This window comes from Spinacia oleracea, chromosome 3 (assembly GCF_020520425.1).
Source record: "Spinacia oleracea cultivar Varoflay chromosome 3, BTI_SOV_V1, whole genome shotgun sequence".
NCBI lineage: Eukaryota > Viridiplantae > Streptophyta > Magnoliopsida > Caryophyllales > Amaranthaceae > Spinacia > Spinacia oleracea.
Window position 1 is genome coordinate 6691010 of NC_079489.1, and position 14102 is coordinate 6705111.

A 14102-nucleotide genomic window follows, 5' to 3' on the forward strand; every position below is an offset into this window, starting at 1 on the left:
TATGTATGAAATATTTACGAAAAATATCAAAATATCAATTATAGTTGTTGGAAATAATGCAAAGAAAGAGTTTTACCATATTGTGAAAATGTCCCACATTGGTGGAAATGAAAAGGAGGCTTTTCAAGTGTAGTATTTAAAGAAAAGAGCTTTGTCTCACACGGAAAGAAAACAAGCTTTTCCCTTTGTTTAAATATAGGGAAGTAATGTTTATACTTTGAAGTACTTCCCCAAGTGGTATGAGCTAGAAGGGGGAATCCCCACGTGCGCCGCCGCCTGTCCGGCCGGTTCGTGTTCGTGTTCGTGGCACGTGTGTGGTGGGGGCCTCCTTTTTGGACCAAGTCGTAACTGACGGTCCATTATTATTACGTCCCTTGATTTCCGCTTCCGTTTTAATTACTCAAATCAATTACTGATTTTCAGTTAACAGAAGTTTTATTGCATTATCAATTCTGATCGGCGGTTACAGGTCTTTTAATTACCCAATTAAATGCTGATTTTCGGTTACAAAATCTTTGTGGCTTTATAATCAGTTTGGGGGTCAGTTTTCAAGACACACAGAAAATCAAACTCTCTCTTCTCCTATTCTGAGCATTATTGTGAGTTCCATGTTTCTCCTTAGTTGAGTGCACATTTTGGAGAAACGCTGTGTCAAATCTTGGGGGGCAACGCCTTTTCCGATTGCACCATAGTCGGGGCGAATTTTGCTTCTAAGACAGTGTTTCGTAACACGTCACAGCTTTATTTACATCAAATATTCGGCCCACATTTTATTAACATTTTCGGATTTTACAGTATCATTTCCTACAATAGTTACAAAATAATGGAGATTTTTTTTTTTAATACGGAGTATTTAATTTAATTAAACATACCCAAAAAGACCGCAGAGGAAGCCTAATCCAATCACCTTCCACGTGAGTTTAGACCGGCTGTGATTGGGATCCTTCCTCCTTGAAAAATGAAAAACACATGTTGATAAATTTAAATTTGAATTAAATAACATACTCCTTAAGTCCTTATGTAGGGATTTACTCATAGTAAATAATTGAAAAAAGAAAAGTGGTCGAAATGTTTTCTTTACCTTTCAAGAATGAAGGCTGATGGTACTAGGATTATTGCTGCGATAATCATACCGTAGGCAATCATATATCTTAACTCGAACCCCTTGTTTGCAATGTACTTATAACTTAGGGTGATCATGGCTTGTATAACTTGAGTCAAGATCATTCCTAAGGTAACTAAACAATTGTTGAAGAGCACGAACGTCATTTCTAGGTGAAACAGAAATTTTAGAAAAGAGATTTGCTTTCTAATGGAAGAGTATACACTATACAGCTAGGCAGGGGCGGAACTAGGGGGTGGCCAAGGGTAGAGCTGGCAATGGGTTGGGTTGGGTCGAAATCAGGTCGACCCATTTATAAACGGGTTGAGATTTTCCCAACCCAACCCGACCTGTTTAATTAAACGGGTTGAGATTTTCAACCCAACCCAACCCAACTATAAACGGGTTGACCTGAAGTTGACCCGTTTAATTTTTTTTTCCCACTTTTAATTGTAAATTGATTTGACTATAGAATTGCGAGGTGATTTTGTTATGGCATATCTCATTGCAAAAAGTAATTTTTCAATATGTATTTGACATGAATCAAAACGTCAAATAATTATTCAATGTTGAAGGGAAAATGAGAAATAAAATCTTTCAAATCACATTATACATATATATATTACATACTTGCTTGCACTTAAACGGGTTAGACGGGTTGTTTTCGGGTTGAAAATTTCAACCTGACCCAACCCATTTAATTAAACGGGTTGGGTTGGGTTGACCCATTTAATTAAACGGGTTGAAAATCTTGACCCAACCCTTTATTATTGGGTTGGGTTCGGGTTGGGTTGGTGGGTTGGGTCAATTTTTGTCAGCTCTAGCCAAGGGTGGCCAAGGCCCCCCCTATGATTTAAATTATAAATTAAATGATGTCTATAATATTCACAAAATCAAGTTGGCTGAGTTGGTTTTTGGAGCATGAAAGCCATTATGCGGCTCACGTTCGATTCTTCTTTGGGTCTCTTTTCTACCTTTTCCATTTTTATTACTTCTTGCTACAGCTGGCTATGCCCAGTCATTTATTATCCATGTTTTTTCTTTTCTTTATTTTTAAAGTGTCTTCCATAGTTCAATTCCTCAATTTAACATCCTTTTTTTTTACAGCAATTTAACATCTTACTACAGAGGTTTTTATTTTTTATGCATACAGGTTTTTACTTCATTATACGAAGAAGTATTTCTAATGTATTTTCTTAACAATGACTTGTTTTACTTTTTTTACAAGCTTTATTTAATTTAACATATTTTCTATATTATAAAATAAGTTATGTCAACAGATTAAATGCATTTCGCAAAAAAAAAGTTCTTACTATTATCGTAGAAATGGATTTGCACACATATGTTTTATAAACTTTATAAGTAATTGTTAGCTTTAAATCGTCACCTTAGATAAACAAATTTCATTTTGGTATAAATATCGCGAACCCATAATATTTTTCATAAAATTGGATATTTGAGACGTAATATAATTAGTATATGTGGCCCCCCCGATAAAATATTTCTGATTTCGCCACTGCAGCTAGGATATTAAGATGCATGCATATAAGCAAGCATGTTATATACATTTACACTAATATAAACCTGGTCCATGCTAACTTAGCGTGGACCAGGGCAACGGAGTAATTTTTATGGGTAACATATGTAACTGTCACGTGACAGTTATTTTGTAATTTTAAATAGTAACTATATCCGTAATACAGTAACTATGTGTTTTAAAGAGTTACTATATGTTTTGAAAAGTTTTAATGCGATTTGTGTATAGCCCACTTTATATACATTTTAAACTTTTTTATTTTTCAAAATTTCAGATCTACATTCTGTTCATTCTCTTTCATTTTCCCTCTCTTCATTTTCTCTCTATGCTTTTCAAAATTTAGCCCAAATTTCTAGGTTTTGTTCGATTTGTTTCGTAATTATCTTATAATTCTTATGATTGGATCTATTTTATGATGAAAAATTGGAGGAAGTAGTAGATCAAGAAGGAGGTTCGTCGTTGCCGAAATCGAATCGAAGAATTTGCGCTCGCCTACAAATCTTCGCAAGAATTTTTAGAGATCACATCTCGGTTTGTTGTTTTTTAAAGAATTTTAAGTCTATTTTTTATCTAAAATTGAAAATATTTGTTGTTTTGAAGAAATTAATGTTTGTGTTTTACCGAAGTATCGTTTTCACTTCGCGAATTCGATCAGTGACTTCACGATTTTAAATAGTAACTATATGAGTAATACAGTAACTATATGGTTTAAAGAGGTACTATGTAATTTTAATGGTTACTATATGTGTACAATAATTACTATATTATTTTAATGGTTACTATATGTATACAGCAGTTACTATAGTTATTATTTTGTTGAGTGATTCGAAATGTTTGTTGTTTTGTTGAAATTAGGGTTAGTGTTTCACATAGTTAGTATTTAAATGATATAGTCACCTTTAATTTATGTTGCGAATTAGTGTTTTTAATAGTCATTGGAATGTTCGTTGTGTTTATGTTAGTAGTAGTTTTTAGAGTAACTATACTTTTTTTAAAAGTTACTATAACTTTAAAACACTAACTATGTGTTTAAAATAGTCACTATATTTTTTAGAAAGTTATTATAAGTTTAAAACAGTAACTATGTGTTTAAGATAGTTATTATGTTATGAACAGTTTATAGTGACTTTTTGATAAATAATAGTTACTATACGATTACATTATTTACTATATTATTTAGAGTATGTATTTGTCCGCTTCTTAGATAGTGACTATATGATTATAATAGTTACTATATGTGTTCAATAGTTACTATATTTTAATAATAGTCACTATATGTTTTATATAGTTACTATATGGTTTATAATGTTACTATATGGTTTATATAGTTACTATATATTTGATATTTGTATAAGAAAATAATACGAAGTATCAATCACATGTTATTCCAGGTCCTAAAGTTGCACTATCTAGTGACTAATCTTCAAAAATACTTTACAATATCATTTGTATAAGAAGAAATAATGCCTTAAATTTAGAAAAAAGAGACAAAGGTTGTGAACTTTAAGAATTGATGCAGCAAAGCACAAGAGGTAGAAATAGTGTTTGTTATTTGGGTGAAATTAGGGTTAGTGTTTCATATAGTTAGTATATAAATGATATAGTTACCTTTAATTTATGTTGCGAAATAATTATTTTAATAGTCATTGGAATATTCATTGTGTTTATGTTGGTAGTAGTTTTTAGAGTAACTATATTTTTTTAAAAAGTTACTATAACTTTAAAACAGTAACTATGTGTTTAAAATAGTTACTATATTTTTTAGAAAGTTATTATAAATTTAAAACAATAACTATGTGTTTAAGATAGTTACTATGTTATGAACAGTTTATAGTGACTTTTTGATAAATAATAGTTACTATACGATTACATTATGTAATATGTTATTTCGAGTATATTTTTGTCTGCTTCTTAGATAGTGACTATATGATTATAATGGTTACTATATTTGTACAATAGTTACTATATTATAATAATAGTCACTATATGTTAAGCTAGTTGTTGTTTGATTATAATGGTTACTATATGTGTACAATAGTTACTATATTATTATATTAGTTACTATATGTTTGAAATATGTACTATGTTTATTTTATCATGATGTGTTACCATATGTTTATTTTTTTCAATAGTTACTATATTATTTATATAGTTACTATATGTTTGAAATAGATATTATGTTTATTTTATCATGACTTGTTACCATATGTTTATTTTCTTTAATAGTTATTGTACGTTTTATATAGTTACTGTATTTTTGAAATAGGCACTATGTTAGTTTATTATGTTATGTGCATGTTTTTATGTTATTCTATATTTTTAATGATATAGTTACTGTATTATGGATAGAGTTGCTATATTATTATCACATCAACTATGTCTGCAACTCTGTGACTAAATGACCATCAATAATATTTATAGGTATTATATCTTGTATTATAGTAACTATATGTTTGGTATAGTTTTTTATGTATATTATAATGTTCATGTTCTTTGTTGTCTTCTATGTTATTAGTAATAAGAGTTACTATGTTATGATCACAACAACTATATGATCATAACAATAACTATATCTACAACCTTGCTCGTATATGACTATCATTAATATTAAGAGTTACTATATCATGTATAATAGTAACTATATATTTTTAATAGTTATTATCTTATCATTATGTTCTTTTTATGATCTTTCTTTGTACTCCATGTTATTATTAATAAAAGTGACTATATTATTTTGACAGTAACTATATTATTTTGACAGTAACTATATGACAATAACAATAACAATAACTATATATGCAATTCTGCAAGTATTTTACTATCGTTAATTGTAAGAGTTACTATATGATGCATAATAGAAACTACACGTTTTACATAGTTACTATGTTATTTTTTCATATTTAAATGTTAAATTATTAACTTAGTTTAAATATTATTGATTCAGGAATACAAAGATGATGCACCTAGAATTGAAATCGTGTAAAGAATAAATTCTGCAAGGAAAACAAAAGCAGGAGGAGAAGAAGAAAATCCTGACAACAATGGAAACCAAGAACGTGGTAGAGGAAGGACATGATGTGTTGGTGGAAAAAAGAGACGTGGTCCACGTGGACGTGTCGATTAGTATTTTTTAGTTCAAAAAACATTTGAGTTTAACATGGTTTATTTAATAGATGCAAAGAATTAGAATGTCGTAGCTAAAACAACTAACCAAGTAGTTAATGTTTTCTTTATTATTGTTCAAGAGTTATAATTACTGTTACTTTTGATATAGTTACTCTTTTATATTTCAGTAATTATGTGATATATAATAGAAAAAATTACTATATGACCTCTAAACCATCTATATCATATTGTTTATTTTTATAATATAGTAATTGTTTTACAGCTAAAGTTATTTTTCTATATAATATAGTTAATCTTTGGATAGAATAATTGTTCTCATCGAAATTACTATATTATTATTATTATTATTATTATTTATTTCATAGTTACTATTATGAAAATATAGTTACTTTACAGAACTTATAGTTTCTATAATTTACTCTTTTTGTCTGCAAGAATGAATATATAGTAATAATTGTTTTACGGTTAAAATTACTTTTCTATATGATATAGTTACTCTTTGGATAAAATAGTTATTCTTATCATTATTATGTTTATAGTTATTATTCTGGAGATATAGTTACTTTACAGAACCTACAATTTCTATAATTTACTCACTGTTAAAATTACCTAATTACCCTGGTCCATGGTAATCTTATGGTGGACCGGGTCCATGCAAGTGGAATTGTGTTATATATATATACTATGGACCCTAAATCCCTATAGTTAAGCTAACTCTTTCAGTTTGTGTTTTTGAGAACTGCACGCATGCATGCATTCTTCTTTTAGTTATGAACATACTCATGCACGTACGTAGTATATAGTAATATTCCCCATTTCCATCCCTTTCGTATTCAGTTTTCAGTTACTTAGAAATTGGATTCCAACGCATCTATTCTAATTGTTTTTTTTTTTTTGGTGAAAAAGGAACAAAGCTAAAAATTAAGTTTGGACATTAAGCCTATTACAATCCGCAACATAAAAGTTCAAACAATAACCAGGGGGTTGGGGATTCTATTCTAATTGTTCAATCCACAATATGGTTCCAATATGGTTTTCCACACATTTAGAATAGACAAATTAATATTTATTCACTCAAAAGGCAATGATCAGTTTTCAAGTTTGTTATAGTGGGGGTGAATATTGAGCATGAGTTTGGCCGGGGATGAGAAATGTTGGGCCGGGGTCAATTCCCTTGATTCTGTTCCTTAGGGAGGAGGTGGGAATTGAGGAAGGGAAATGAGAAAGGAGCAAAATGTCATTAACGAACAAGAATGATGAGTTGTATTATAAGGGTATTAGCATAATTTTATAATGTAGTCTCAATCTATTTCTCATCACGATCCAACAAGTCAAAAGTAAAAATATCAAGGAACTCCCACCTATATGCATATTCTCATGAAGGGTCGTTTTAAACAATTTAGGGGCCCTGTGCTATATATTAAGTAAAAATCATTTTCTTTTTTTAATTCTCAAAAGAATACTACGAGTACATACTACTTAGCACTTACTGCCTTCGTTTCATGAAGTTGTTCCCATTTACATATTACGCGGTCTCCAATGCACACATTTGACCATTAATATTTATATTTCTATATATAACTAAGGTTTATGAAAAGTTGATATTATGAAATACACAATAAAACAATTCTCACAATATAAACACTTGATTAAAAAAAAAAAACTGGTTAATTTTATAAACTACCAAAGACGGTCAAATTTTTCTACTTTGACCATATAAATATTAAAATTAAATGGGTACATATTCGAGGAACGGAGATAATACTTATTAATGAAATACTTTTTATTATCCGAGAAAGTGTATCTGAAGCCTAACATATTTTGAAGAACAAAGGGAAAAAAACTAAAAAAACTAAAAAATATTGACAGCTGTGGGATTTGAACCCACGCCCTTTCGGACCAGAGCCTAAATCTGGCGCCTTAGACCACTCGGCCAAACTGTCACATGTTTAACAAAAAACACATTTTAATTTATATAAATTGATTCACTCTTTTAATCTTTTGAAAAGATACCACCGACAGTGAAGAACTGAAGACGAAGTATTTGTCTGTATTTTGTGGCGCAAATTATCACCTCAAATTTACAGTAAACTGCAGTCACCATCAGTTTTCCAACACAACAAATATCAAATTCAAAGGTATTTGTTTTCTTCTGATTTTTTAATTTTTGCTAATTTTTTTAACAATTTGTTAATTGTTTCTTGCTATTACAAACCTAATCTTGCTTTTATTATATTGATAATTATGTTGTCAATTGATTAATCCTTATTAACAGTGTACTTTAATCTAAATTAATTACCCACTTGCTTCATTCATACTGTGACGTTTGTTAGTAGCTTTCACTTTAATTACTTTTTTATTTATTTTTCCTGTTTTAATATTGGATTTAAAATTTCTTAAGGACCCCAGATTACCTAATCCATTGTGTGCGTATGATCTTAATCTGTCTTTGCTTTTGGATCCCTCTTTTTGATCAATTTCATCATTTTAGTTTTAGTATGTGTAAATTTTAGTATTTTTTATTAGCCAATCTCCGATAACTTGTGGTGATACTTTGGATTGTTGAACCTTGTAGTGGTATACCTCATGGTTAAGGATTAACCGACTGAGGTACGGAGTAATATTTTGGATAGATCTGTCAAACGTGTCGTGTCAGATTGTGTTCGCCTTTGGTTTTGTCTCGATTTCGTGTTGTTCACAAAATTTATCAAAAACAATGTTAAAACTAGGATAATAACATAATATGACAATAAATCTAAACGAGTCGTGTTTAGTTTGATTTTGTGCTGTATTTCAGTTGATTTCTTATCGTTTCGTACCGAATCCGTGTTTTCTCTCAGTAATTTTGTGTTCGTGTCGATTTCAGTCGTGTTGATGTGTCATGCCAAATACTATCTGTCTAATTTTGGATGGTTTTGATGGTTGGGAGTTGGGACTCGGGACATACAGATATCACGTATTCTTCCGAACCGATGAGGTCTCAGCCTAGTAGTTAAGGTCTCAGTCTAGTGGTTTACGTCTCAGGTTCAAATCCCCAACCCCCATTAATAACTTATATTTCCCTCGTGGCTCATTTTTACCAAAGAAAATCCGAGGATTTACCTATTGTTGTTGGGGATGGGGGGAAGGATGTGGTTCTAGTTTTACTTAGCTGTTCACTGAAGTTTCTGTAAGATCAAATTTCTAGTTTATTTATCAAGGTTTATTGTGTGGTTCAGGTTATTTGATTTTTAGAGTTTCCTAAGTATATGTATGCCTTATCTAATTAAGCTAAATTAGAGTTAAATTAAGAAAGGAATTTCATATCTGCAATACCAGACTGTAAGACTTGTAGCTTGGCTGTCTACTTCATTCATCTAGCTGAAGTTCATCTATGCATATAGATAGAAATATTAGAATCTGTTTTTCCGTTCTAAGAATTTGTTTTTCTTAATATTCAGTTGTATAAATCCAGAAGATGTGTGTGGAAACATGAAATTGTTTATAATTAATTGACTTCGGCTCCTAAAGTAGATCATTTAGCAGTCTATGTACTACAATTGGGAATTGTAGAGTAGAATATTGCAAGTTGTTATAACAGATATAGAAAATTGCTTGATTCTGCTGGTTGGTGTTTAGTTAGCTTTTTTGTTTTATGTTAACTATACTACTTGCATTATTAGAAAGATGCTGCTCATAATCTCATATATAATACTGCTTTTTAGAATATGCTTTCCCGGGTTTCTACAACGAGGCATGAGCTTAGTGGTTCGGGAAATTTTGCATTCTATTCTCATACTTTGCTCGAACCTTTAGTTCCTTCTTTAGCGCGATCAATGATGTTCACTCTTGGTATATGCATGCACATGCTGTTACCCTTTGAGGATTGTGAAATAAATTTACAGGATAATCCTTCGAATGGTCTCGAAAATATTATACAATGACTGTAAAACTGACTGTAAGTCCTCTGTTCTGCTTCAGTTGCTTGAAATCTGTGATCAATTCTGAAGTTTAAATCATGTATTTTGACAGAAAACAATAAACAAAACATTAAGTTCCGGTTTCTTTGAATCTTTTAGCTTCCTTCAATAGAGGTTTACAATTATGATTACAATTATGTTGTTTTCTGACATTTTTCACTTTGCGGTTTATTTTCTGCAAATTTGAGTCTATGTTCTGAAGAGTGGACTGATATGAAAAGTCGGTGATCTTTTTCAAGGTATAGTTGTCTTCTTTGGTATTTCACAATGTTGCAACAAATTACGGAGTATAAAAACTTAAGAGATGCATGCTAAATTTGGAGAATTATTCTCTTATCCCATTACACTAGATTACAATCTTTCTTTACATACTCAATTCTAACATTACTCTTTCTACATACTAGCTCTCATTTCTAGTCAGACACAGTCACAGAGATGCTCACAACTTTCATGCAATCACATAAATCACAAAACACCGCACTTATTTCTGTCTTTGCCAACACCAATCCCTCCTTCCTCAACATATTCCACTTTCTTCTGTTTCTCAATAGATGCATCAGGTCCAGTTATCCCACCAGTGGGAACTGCTATTTGTCTGATCAAACAAACTCCCGGCATCAAAGCTACACCATTTAACCGGTGGTGATATTATAGAACCGTCTATGTGTTCTCTTACTTTCATAAGGTCAGGCTCCTCCGGCCCCAAATATATCATGTTTCCACTCTTATCGTCGTCTGAGTAAAGTGCTCCTTGGTTGTCCATTTCTTCCTGTAAGCTGCTCGATTTTTCCGTTACTCCTGCAGCAATTTCCCCGTTTTCTTTGGCCGCCACATCCTTGCATCCGTTCTCTTTATCATGTGATTTCTCTACAACACTACGTAGTTCCTGCAACTGTTGAAAAGTTACTGATAAACTGTTAACTCTGTGTTATCGAATGCAGAAATTATGAAACCAGAAACAAACATACCTGTTGTAGCAAGGACTCTCTTTCTTTCTTGATACCTTCTAGTCTAACTTTAAGATTATCATAGTTGGATTTGAGTACTCTGTAATTCTTTTCAATCTGCTTGGTTTTCCACCTAGCTCGTTTGTTCTGAAACCATATAGCTACCTGTCTAGGCTGCAAACCCAACTCCCTAGCCACCTGCACCTTCTTCCTCGGATCAAGCTTTGTTTCTGATTCAAATATAGTTTCCAATGACTTAACTTGTTCATCACTAAACCTCCTCTTGTTGTTTCTGCTCTTCCTCTTCTTCCTCGTCGTGGTTGGTGTGTCTTCTTCTTCTTCTTCGCCGCTCCATGGCTCAACCTCGAAATCTGGTTCTGTTGTTGCGTCTAGGGAGGGTTCTTCTCTTCCTTGCATCAGCATCTTTCTTTTTTCTTTCTTTTTTTTGGTTTTAATTAGTGAAAACAACTCCACTCCTTTGAAGTACTTATGGTCATGGAATTGAATAATGTTTTTAAAGAGTGTTGCATATGAGGACATGTTTTAGGATATATAGTCAGCCTCAGCCATGAAAATAAAAATAAAAAAAGGTATTATTATGGTCGCTTTCGTGTTAATAGAGATTTTTAATGATGGCTTATCTAAAGCCAATGGGTCCGGTTATCGTAGGAACCTTTCTCACTCATGTGTGGAGAGAGCCAGTGTGGAGCACATCGTATCATATATATGTATACATCCTTTCTAGGATCATTTACATCACACAGGTATTTCCAGCCAGATTTACAGGTCATAGTCATTGAAAGTGAGGGAGTACTACAATGGAAATCTTCACCTCTAAAGTAAAGATGGCCGTGGGTTTTGGGCCGAGCCAGCGGGCCGTGGGTTTCGGGCCGAGCCCGCAGACCGTGGGCCTAAATGGGACGGGCCCAAGCCAGACCAACTCTGCATCTGAAAAGTTCAAAGCATGGCCCACGGGTGGTGGGAACGGGTCGGGCCGTTGTGCCTAAATCTAATTTTATTAAATTTACCGTGTTTTGTCATGCCAGGTCGAGTCGTGATGTGTCATGTCGTGCTTTTTCCCAAAAAAGTGTGGCACACGACCGGCCCACGTCGGGTCGTGCTTTTTTCGTGTCGGGTCCGGCCCACAGACATCTTTACTTTAAAGAGACCCTTGTGGGGTTTGATCGGTTCTGAGGTCAAGCCTTTACCACTAGACCAAACCTTTTTTGGTATGTGTTATGTACACATCTTTTTCCTTCTAACTTTTTTAATCACAGTGGCTGAGTCGCAGTTGTATTTGCTTTTCAATAACGTTCAACGGCTGTTGTGGGTGCAGGTATTTTTTTCGCTTGTTTACTGCAGTCCCACCACACTACAGGATGGTTATGGTTATGGTTATGGTTATGGTTTTGTGTTTGTGAGTTTTCTTTTGGAAAAAGACAGGAACAGGATTTTAGCGTCTTCATTTGAACCGTGTAAATATCTCTGCTCAACGTGCAGCAGTTGGCCTCTATTTACCTCGTGTACTAAAGCACCCGCATTTTAATTTTTAACCACCACTGCAGTCACTTCCGATTTACTGCAGAAAAAAGACTGTGACTTCAGATTTTACTGCACTTCACAAACAAGTCCGTGCAAAAGAGGAAAGTAAATAGGTATGTGAATTTTGTTTACTACTAGTAATAATAGACAAAAATCACAAAGGTGATTTGATTTTGATGTTTGTGCTTTCTTCTGGCTATGTGTTGCAAACTTACAGATAATAATATCTGGTCTTAGATCTTCAATTCCGTTGTATGTTTCATCTTTATGTCTCAAATTTTGTTTTTCTCTGCTTTTAATTGGCATCGTGTTTTTGTTCTCAAGGTAACAAGTCAATTTCACCGTGTTTAACGTTACATGACTACACGAGTCTGGATTCTTTCTTTTTGGTACGGTGGTCCTGGACCGGGTTATTGTGTTCATTGAATCAAAAGTTGTCTGCAGAAGAAGCGAAAAGAGATAGCGAAACTAGCTATCAGTATATAACACTTGCTCATGTTGCCTGTTTATGTGGGTCATTTGTACGAGTAGTTTGGTTGTGAATGGTTGTGAACAATTTCTTTTTCTTCCGCACATTTGTGGAGTGACTAAATGGGGGTAAATTCACTACCTATTTGCAAGTACTGCAACTTGTCACTTCAACTTCAATTTACTAGTACGAACGACCCTGGCTAAAGCTTGAGTTCGAGCTTGGCTTTGAAATTTCGAGTTTGAGCTTGAACTTAATTATCTAAATTTTGAGTTTGAGCTTGAACTTAATTATCTTAATTATCTAAATTTTAATTATCTAATTTCTTTTACCCTGACTACTTTCAAGCAAACAAAGGGATGCAGTACAAGAATCAACAACTAAGTGTAAGAGTTTGAGACCGAGTCTAGGCTCAACTGAAGATCAAACTTTGGCTTGGTCAAACTAAGCTCTGGCCGGGGTATGCCTTATGGGTTGTCAAGGACTCAAGTTGCCTTGACTAGGGGCGGAATCATGGATTATACACAGAGAAAAATGTAACGTACAATTTTTGTAACAAACAAAATAAAGAAAAAGCAAGTATGGTAAGGGAGTCAAGATTCATACCTTGTACACACAACTCTACCTTTAAAAGTACAATTGTCAGTTGAGCTATACTTCATATGTTCTTATTTATATGACACAATTATATAGTCACGTTTGCCAATGCACAATTTCGAACATTAATATCTATAATTATGGATAAGTAAAATTATAAAAAGTTGATATTTAGAAAATATTTATTGAAACGAATCAAACAAGACCCCACACGACTATGTTTTTTCTTAAGTATAAATCACAAATTGAAATCAAATGAGCTTGTGTGAAAGTGTCAAAACCCCAATTGTGTCATGTAAATAAGAATAGAGGAAGTATGTGTTATTAGATATGTGTTTTTGTAATGCATATTTAATTTTTGAACATGTCATGGATATTACATGACCCCTGCCAGCCTCCTCAACCCCACCCCCCCTCCGCTCATGGCCTTGACTCGGGCACATGCATACAAGTATCTAGGGCTATAATTCGACAAAACCGATTCATACTTCGTTTACTCGACTCGAACCAACTCTGCATCCAAAACCGAATAAATCGAAACTTTTTTGAACAAAAATCGACCCAACACACAAATAAATACGACTGACATTCGTATTCAACCTTAGACTTATGGTGTATTCTTTTCACCTAAAATCTACTAAACTTAAATGATTTACCTAAACTTATTAGACTTGATTAGACATGATTGCCAAAGATTAACCTTATTAGAGTTGTTGAAATTTCTTGAAACTTATATAAGTCAACTCTTGAGGTGTTTGGTGTCCACCTAAAATATCTAAAATGCCGAATCATAAGCACAGAAATTCTGTGCATTCATGGGTCC

General features: G+C 32.8%; 1 long non-coding RNA gene and 1 other non-coding gene across 2 annotated transcripts; one reads left to right on the top strand and one right to left on the bottom strand.

The window, feature by feature from the left end:
* Window positions 1-7628: 7628 nt before the first annotated feature.
* On the bottom strand, window positions 7629-7708 carry TRNAL-UAG (transfer RNA leucine (anticodon UAG)). Its single transcript has one exon. It is a non-coding gene; the product is annotated as a tRNA-Leu (tRNA).
* Window positions 7709-7886: 178 nt separating this feature from the next.
* LOC110797244 (uncharacterized) lies at window positions 7887-13374 on the top strand. The gene is made up of 3 exons (XR_008929808.1): window positions 7887-7903; window positions 9470-12326; window positions 12538-13374. It is a non-coding gene; the product is annotated as an uncharacterized lncRNA (long non-coding RNA).
* The last annotated feature ends 728 nt before the right edge of the window (window positions 13375-14102 follow it).